Below are 9007 nucleotides of genomic sequence, written 5' to 3'. Positions count from 1 at the left end.
CACTATACGCCCTCGCTCAAAGTCCGTCAACTGCACATACGGTTCACGTCCACGCTGTCGCGGCATGCTACCAGTGTTTAAGACTGCGATGGAGCTCCGTATGCCACGGCAAACTGGCTGACACTGACGGCGGCGGTGCACAAATGCTGCGCAGCTAGCGCCATTCGACGGCCAACACCGCGGTTCCTGGTGTGTCCGCTGTGCCGTGCGTGTGATCATTGCTTGTACAGCCCTCTCGCAGTGTCCGGAGCAAGTATGGTCGGTCTGACACACCGGTCTCAATGTGTTCTTTTTTCCATTTCCAGGAGTGTATTAAGACGACATGCGTATTACGTTTCTTTGCGCTAAGAGTAAACTACCAATTCTTACACCAAGCGTCAATTCAGCTACAAATTTTCGAACGACGCGACTTCTTGACATACAGCAGCATCATCCATGAACTGTATCATGACGAGTCCGATATTTCAACTGCATCTGTCTTCTACATTTGTTATAGATATTGTAAATTAAAATTCACCCGCCGCGGTTTCTGCCTGTATGTTCGGAGTAATCTTAGCAACTGCTGCAGGGATTTTACTGCCGTTTTGACTAATGGATAGAGTGATTCACGAGGAAGTTTACTGAAAATAATTTGTTACCACTAAGTATCGACGAATTTATAAAATATGGAATTTTTATCAGTTTCCTATTTAACAGTAATCGGGCGTGGCATCTCGAGGCTAAGATGGAAACTGCGAACTGAACAGCCAGAGCAAGCGGTATCAGGAAAGCAGGAAAGTAACAGCTGACGCGAATCGAGGGCAGCGAAAATTGATCAGAATTTATTGATATTATAAACCAGAAGCAAAGTGCTCCTATCGAAGCACAAAATATGCGAAGAAGTTCCTGCCTGCTTAAAAGACTCTGACTGGAATGTGTGATACCAGCTGCGTCACTCCCCCTTCCTCAGCCCTTCGAAAAACGTTCAGAAAAAGTTTGGCATGCGAACACGTTCGCGTTTTTTAATATGCAACTCACCTCATACTGACACAGGCTCCCCTAACTGTAATTCACGCGCACACACTAGTCCATCACTTCGTCGCTCATATCCATCCACTCCCAGTTGTCCTTTCTTACTCTTTTAACTCAACTCATTGTCATTACCTCTTTGTGTCTCTCTGTCATAATCTCTTGTATCACAGCCATCCTACTACTACAGTCTCCTCTCACTGCCTCCCTCTTGTTCTCTCTTACTGCTAGTGCCTCATATCTTCCCTACTTCTTCTGTCTTTTCTCACTGTCACTAGCTCTCTCTTAGTTGTTGTCATTATCAAGTACTATGTCTCTCAGTATCGCTATCTCACATCCACTTCCGCATTCTCTTTCTTTTTTCCTGCACCGTCTCCTTCACTCTTGTCATAGCAATGTTCTGTCACTGTCAACTACCTTTCACTGCCACAGTATCCCTCTCTTTGTCTCACACCGCCTTTGTCTCCTTCTCTCTTTCTATACCACAACTACTGTCCCCTATCTTTCAGTATTATCACTTTTCTGACTGTTTTCCACTGTCTTCTTCTCAATCAGGAAATGCCATTACACAGGCTAGTGAGATCAAGCGTGCCGCACAGGCGGGCGCAACAATAGTGGCGAGGCGGAGCTGCTGTCGGCTCTTGTGCCGCTGTCGGCATTCTTGCGGGTACGGAAGGTGGAGTTGTTTTTCTTCCCCGACAGCTGATGTGAAAGAATTCTGCTGTCAAAATTTGTCTTTTTTCGATCTCCTGTATATTATTTTCTTGTTTAGCCTTAAGTGGACTCTCATGACAAGGATATTAATTACGAAAAGGTTATATGAAAAAGTGTATTCTATGTAATTAATTATTAATTTGTGTATTTTGATCTACCTGTTCTTATGACCATGTACTCTGATTAATTTTGTAATTAGTATTCCATTTCTTGATACTGTTAGGAATTTTGCTGATTTTAGAATAGATAAACCATTTTCTATGTTTTATATGAATTTTAATATGTTGTCAACCTATTTTCTTTTGTGTAAGATGACAGAGTGGAATAAGGTTAGGAGTGTCTCCACTCAATTATTATAGTCTAAAAAATTGGTTTATGGTTAATTATCCTAATGCTAAATTTTCTTGATGTTTTGAGCATATGCATTTCCACTGTTTTTTTTCCTTTTTGGGACATTTTCTGAGTCTGTTTAGGTTACACGAACATCCTCAGACAATGTGGGCATGTGTAACGCCGGAAATGCACATCCTCCTATTTCCATGTATTGTACACTAAATTTTTTCCTTAATTTGTTACATGACGGTATGACATTTCTGTGTCTTTATATATTGTAATTGTTTTGGTATTTGTATATACAGGGTGTTACAAAAAGGTACGGCCAAACTTTCAGGAAACATTCCTCACACACAAATAAAGCAAAGATGTTATGTGGACATGTGTCCGGAAAGGCTTAATTTCCATGTTAGAGCTCATTTTAGTTTGGGCCCCTTGTTCTTCCACCTACACTCAATGGAGCACGTTATCATGATTTCATACGGGATACTCTACCTGTGCTGCTAGAACATGTGCCTTTACAAGTACAACACAAGATGTGGTTCATGCACGACGGAGCTCCTGCACATTTCAGTCGAAGTGTTCGTACGCTTCTCAACAACAGAATCGGTGACCGATGGATTGGTAGAGGCGGACCAATTCCATGGCCTCCACGCGCTCCTGACCTCAACCCTCTTGACTTTCATTTATGGGGGCATTTGAACGCTCTTGTCTACGCAACGCCGGTACCAAATGTAGAGACTTTTCGTGCTCGTATTGTGGACGGTTGTGATACAATACGCCAATTTCTAGGGCTGCATCAGCACATCAGGGATTCCATGGAACGGAGGGTGGATGCATGTATCCTCGCTAACGGAGGACATTTTGAACATTTCCTGTAACAAAGTGTTTGAAGTCACGATGGTACGTTCTGTTGCTGTGTGTTTCCATTCCATGATTAATGTGATTTGAAGAGAAGTAATAAAATGAGCTCTAACATGGAAAGTAAGCGTTTCCGGACACATGTCCACATAACATATTTTATTTCTTTGTGTGTGAGGAATGTTTCCTAAAAGTTTGGCCGCACCTTTTTGTAACACCCTGTATATGTATATATGCATTTATCTCGATGTATAATTGGTTTGTTTTGTAAACATTATTTGTATTTTTACGCTGGGTCTTGTCTAGGGAAAACTATGCTATCGAACGACTACATCGATAGGTCGTGTGGACAACCAAAATGTTTAGGATCTTTGGTAGTGTTAACTCTGCCGCATGGAGCGCGGGCAGGGAGAGTCTGGCGGGAGTAGTGTGGTTGAGCAAGTGTGTTATGGTGACGCTCCCTCGAGATGCCGCGCTTTCGGGGTTTGGCAGCATGTAATTGCGCTCGACTTGCTGTGATAGTTTCTGACACGGTGTCGCTGACGGGAAGCAAGAGCTGGCGCACATCAACAGCCCGTTTCGCCTGGTGACCGTGTCGAGAAGGAGGCGTGCCAACATCCAGCTTCTGCAACAGCGACGACCGACAATGAGTGACTTTCGCCACCTCCTCGATCGACAGCTTTAAACCTTCAATCAACCAACAAGGAAGACTGGAATCACGTAAAGTTTTAGAGCTATATGGCAGACCTCAGCTTTTCAAACCGTTTCAAAATTACAACATCGTAGCATGAACCTTTGTTGCTCATTGTCCCAATTGCATTACCAAGCAGGATCCCTTCCTTTTCCAGAATGAACCCGAGTGTCGTTGAAATTCAAACGCCAGCATTAAAGTAATATCATTCCATTTCACTGCTTTAATTTCAAAATTCGGTTAAAGTATTCATAGCTGGCTACAATATTTAGATTACACAAGCACAAATTAAGAGTGCAAGTTTTGTTACCATATTTTAGCTTACCTGTGACTGCGGCCCAGCTAGGTACGTACTAACTTTTACTATTGTTAATTATTCAGAATCATTTAATTCAAGTTCAAAGTTAAATCTCTTATTTCTAAATTGCGTAGATTCAAGTAGCTTTTGAAATGATTGTTGTGGTAGCCCAAGACTAACCTTATTTTATTGAATTTCGTAGTGCTTCAGAAACAAAGTTCACTATTAATTTCAGTCACTAAATTAACTTTCAGTTTTCGTGTTATATTAATTCTTTTGCTAAAGTAAGTCAGAGTGTAACGAAATTTATTACTTCTGACAAACATTCAGTTTTCACACAACACGTGTCAGCCTTCAGTTGCCACGCTTTTAGTGCTAATTATATGTGCATTAATCTTTCGAATGTAAAGGCTAAGCTCATGAACCGCTGTAGGAACTCTGATAATATTTCCACTAATAGGTAGACTGATTCACAAGGAAAATTTGTATATTTAAGTCATAAATATTGCGTGTAAATTAGGTGAACTATTATGAATTATAGTCGCCCGCGCAGTTTTACTATATGTATGTGAAAATTAATCTCATAACGACATAGAATATTGATTACACACTGACTGACTGGCGAAGAACAAGCTGTGTTCAAGTTTTCACAATACGCCAGAGAGTTCGTCTGGTCGTCACTTAGAGCTGCCCGTGCGAAACCGGGTCGGGTCATCATTTTATGCGGTGTGATTTCGTGATGTTATGACAGACATTCAGGGATTCTAGAGGAGGGTAAAAGTATCTGTTTGAGGAAAGGGACCTTGGTACGGAAACGACCGACTCTAAAGCTATAATCAAAAATACATCTAACAGTGGAATACATGTACTGGTGCTGTTGTTGCTAAGACAGAGTAAGCAACTTTCAATGGTGGAGACATAGGTCAAAATAAGAAAAAGTCTACTAAATCTGAGTACTAAATTGCGTACCGTAAGAACTATTAGTACTTGTTCTTGTTGGATACTGTGAAATATCTCTTTTACTAAACGTGTCCATACCTCTTAAGCTGTGCATTATAGACCCACGGTTATTAGATGTTTTGCTCATTTTAGACGATACTATCTCATCCTAAAATATAGAAAGCAAAAAAACTTGCAGTAGAGGACAAATGTTGTACAGTACGGAAGACGAACACGTACTCATAGCTCTTACCGTATCAACTCCAGTGCCCATTTTTACTAGAAATATATTTCTTGTTTTGGTCGATACTACCAATTACGAAAGTTGCATATCATTTGACCTTAGCAACAGCAGTACCCGTACATGTATTCCACTGTCAGAAGTATCTTAACGATTTTCGCATATAACTTTAAACTCGATGTTTTCGTACCAGAGTCCCTCATCTCAGATTGATACATTCACACTCCCCCATCAATCAGGAATGTTTGTAACACTATAAATGAATCTCACTGAAAGTGTAGTGAACAGTAATGGTCCTACAGACAATAACTTTCGAGACAGAGAAGCTGAAATTTGTAAGCAAAGTAATGTGCGCACTGAACTTAACACTACATACCACTTGGTGGCAGGGTTTAGCGAGTGCCGGCCCCCGCATACGACTCCCAAAGGACGCAAAATCTAGCAGTGTTCCCGCTTTCTGCTGAAATCCCTGTCGACAGACGTTTCTTACCGCGGGACCTCGAATGGGAGGCAGTTTCGCTCTCCGGTGTAGCTGCTGTTAGCGTGGAGATCAATAGAGCTGTAAGCCCACCGCTTCCGGCCGTCTCGGAACACATGCGTTTGAAGCAGCTTGGAGTGCCGGTCCCTCTCTCCTTACGGCAGCCAATGCCGGCTCTAAAGTCTGACTGGTAGAGGAAGAATAAAAGCTTGTTCCGGCATTGTTCAGTCTACCTTGTTCTTTTGTAGACCTATTTCCCTTCCAAGTGGTGGACGAATTTAGAGAGAATTACTTACATAAGTACACACACGCGCGCGCACACACACACACACACACACACTCATACACACACACACACACACACACACACACGCACACACATGGATGTAACGTATCGTGCATGTAGTCTTAGTCGCTATCTCTTCCCCCCCCCCCCCCCCTTACTTGTATCATCATCTCTTCTATGGCCTCCCTCCTGTCTTTTCTTTCCTCTTGCTGAATACATACCATTTCCCTGTCCCTGTGATACGGGTATTAGCCGGCCGGGGTGGCCGAGTGGTTCTAGGCGCTACAGTCTGGAACCGCGCGACCGCTACGGTCGCAGGTTCGAATCCTGCCTCGGGCATGGATGTGTGTGATGTCCTTAGGTTAGTGAGGTTTAAGTAGTTATAAGTTCTAGGGGACTGATGACGACAACAGTTAAGTCCCAGCCATTTTTTGATACGGATATTACGCGCCGTCTGGCACTCAACAGTACAGAGTAACAGTTGTAGTATAATTAACATTTGACACAATTCCACAGTATTGGGCATGTGTATGTTGTCGTGAACATATAAAATATCATTCGACCTTTAAACATTGTGTAGACAGGAGAAATTAACTCTTAGTCCACAAACGTGACATATGTCTTTTTAGTTATCACTGCTGCAGATGTGTCATTACCGGGTACTCATGAGCATGTTATGAGTCTTTATTTCCTGTCCTCTTAATTTGCGACTTAACAAGAGATTGCCTCAAACTATTTTAATACGTCATATTTGCTTATTTGCGTAATTAAACATTCGCCATCCACTAGTAAGTGAATATCTCTTGTACACTTTCGCATACAATCCGATTTTCACCTATACGCATCCATGTTCTCATTGTATGTCTCCTAATACCTTATGACTACATGACATTGTAGCATTGTATCTACCATAGGTCGCTGGCTACATGCCCGTCCCACCTTTATTTCATTTCCTCAGTGGCCACAATTACGTGTTCTAGCCCTTTCTTTGCTTTATTGTTTTGATATTTCTCTTTCCAAGAATTTCTCAAGAGTACATCTCCAATGACTGCTGAGCAACGAACGTTAAACTTTCACTTTAGAATCTTAGGCCAAAACCTGCCAAATGCTGATTGTAAGCTTTCCTTTTCACGCACATCAGAAACTTACTTTTGATAATCATATTTATTTTACCCAAAGTAATCACGCAAGCTTTATTCTTACGTTTATTTCTTTTGCTGTAGATGCAGTAATTCTCTTTCACTGCACTATGCACAACATCTCAACGGGCTCTGTGACTCTGTAGACGTTCTGCGCTCTGCCACAAAATTGTGTACATGTGGTAGCAGGCATAGGGATAAAATGAGATAACATACGATTGCTTCTGCTTAAGTGTGATCTGGATTCAGCCACTGTAGCAGACACTGCATACAGCTGAAAAATGAAAACGGAAAAGGTTTTCAGTGTCAAATTGCACATATGTGAGGAGAATCGATAAACAATGTATCTGTTTTTGAACATAGCATAATTCTACCCAGAAGCTTGAGAATGCATTCTGAAAACAGAATTATAGTGCTCCCCCATCACGGGAAAAAAGACACAAATGAGAAAGTAAATCATTTATTAAAAATGTCTTAAGTGCCGTACCAGGGATCTGGTTTTAAGGGCCAGTAATCATGTGAAATTCATAAATAGACATCATGTTTTACTTGTGCTAATATAGCTGCAGAAATACAACAGTAATATTTTAACTAGAACAGTTTCACATTTCTTTTAATTTTTTTTTTACAATAGAATAATTATTTTCAAGAGAAAAGATCTCTCAGTATTAACTGCCTTTTCTTATACAAATCCATTCTTGAGATCAGATGCAGCAAAACCTTTTGCAAATATCCTTGTGCTGTTGAAGAAGAAGTAGCACCGTTGTCAACAGATCTTTAAATTTTGCAAACTATAGAAATATGTGGTCTCTCAGATAAAGTACTGCCTGATCTACATCTAGCACGGTCTTTCCTCTTTCGAATACGTTGACATATTTTCATTCTTCAATTGCAGAATAAGAATGTTTATGTAGCTGTTTCTGATCATACTGAATTTGGAGATCTTATATACCTGCATTGACAACAGTGCTTCAGCAGCATCTTTGAAATAAAAACAGTCTATGGTGTGGATTATCATCACAAGGAGTGAGTTCATAGCTTTAGCTTAGAAAACAATCTTTTGTAAATATAGCGAAGGAAAGGCCTTCCTTACCTTTCCTAGTTTCTCTATAATTCGAAAATCATGTGAATACTCAACAAAATTTATATTTTACCTCTTCAACACATTGCACGCTAAATGGAGGAGACCTTGCCGCATGGAACTTGGAACCCCATTGAGACACTCTGCTTGCCACCAAGACCATGCGTCATCTAGTAAGGAAAGTTCGGAAGATTTGCTCCGTAGTTTAGCACTTGGAACTTGTCTAGAGACATGCGTCAGAGTACCAAGAACACACTAACAATGAAAACGCTTTTATGGATGAAAGACATTTACAATGTTCACCATTTTAATTCTTCAGTTCAGTCCAGTTCGTGGGAAAGAAAGCATACCGCTTCATCTACATCGACATCTACTTATACATGATTACTTTTCAGTCCACCAGAGGATTCACAGAACCACTTCCGGATTGTTTCTCGAGCGTTCCACCATCGAATCGTACATGGGAAGAACGAACACGTAAATCTTTGAAACTTCCTGGCAGATTAAAACTGTGTGCCCGACCGAGACTCGAACTCGGGACCTTTGCCTTACTGGCAGAAGTAAAGCTGTGAGTACCGGGCGTGAGTCGTGCTTCGGTAGCTCAGTTGGTAGAGCGCTTGCCCGCGAAAGGCAAAGGTCCCGAGTTCGAGTCTCGGTCGGGCACACAGTTTTAATCTGCCAGGAAGTTTCATATCAGCGCACACTCCGCTGCAGAGTGAAAATCTCATTCACGTAAATCTTTCTGTGCGAGATCGGATTTCTCTATTTTATTACAGTGCAGATTTATACCAATGTGTGTTGGAATCAATAAAATATTTTAGTCGTCGAAAGAGAATGTTAGAGCTTGTAATTCCTTGAAATTTCCAGCCTACATTGCTTATTATGTCCGTGACACTCACTCCCCCATTTTGAAATAGTAAAAAATGAGCTGTCTTCTT

General features: G+C 41.2%; 1 non-coding gene across 1 annotated transcript; it reads left to right on the top strand.

Moving 5' to 3' along the window:
- Positions 1 to 8658: 8658 nt before the first annotated feature.
- On the top strand, positions 8659 to 8733 carry Trnas-cga (transfer RNA serine (anticodon CGA)). The gene has a single exon. It is a non-coding gene; the product is annotated as a tRNA-Ser (tRNA).
- The last annotated feature ends 274 nt before the right edge of the window (positions 8734 to 9007 follow it).

The sequence above is a fragment of the Schistocerca cancellata genome, chromosome 2, assembly GCF_023864275.1.
Source record: "Schistocerca cancellata isolate TAMUIC-IGC-003103 chromosome 2, iqSchCanc2.1, whole genome shotgun sequence".
NCBI lineage: Eukaryota > Metazoa > Arthropoda > Insecta > Orthoptera > Acrididae > Schistocerca > Schistocerca cancellata.
Note: the sequence above shows the minus strand (reverse complement) of the source record. Positions and strands in the feature narration are given on the sequence as shown.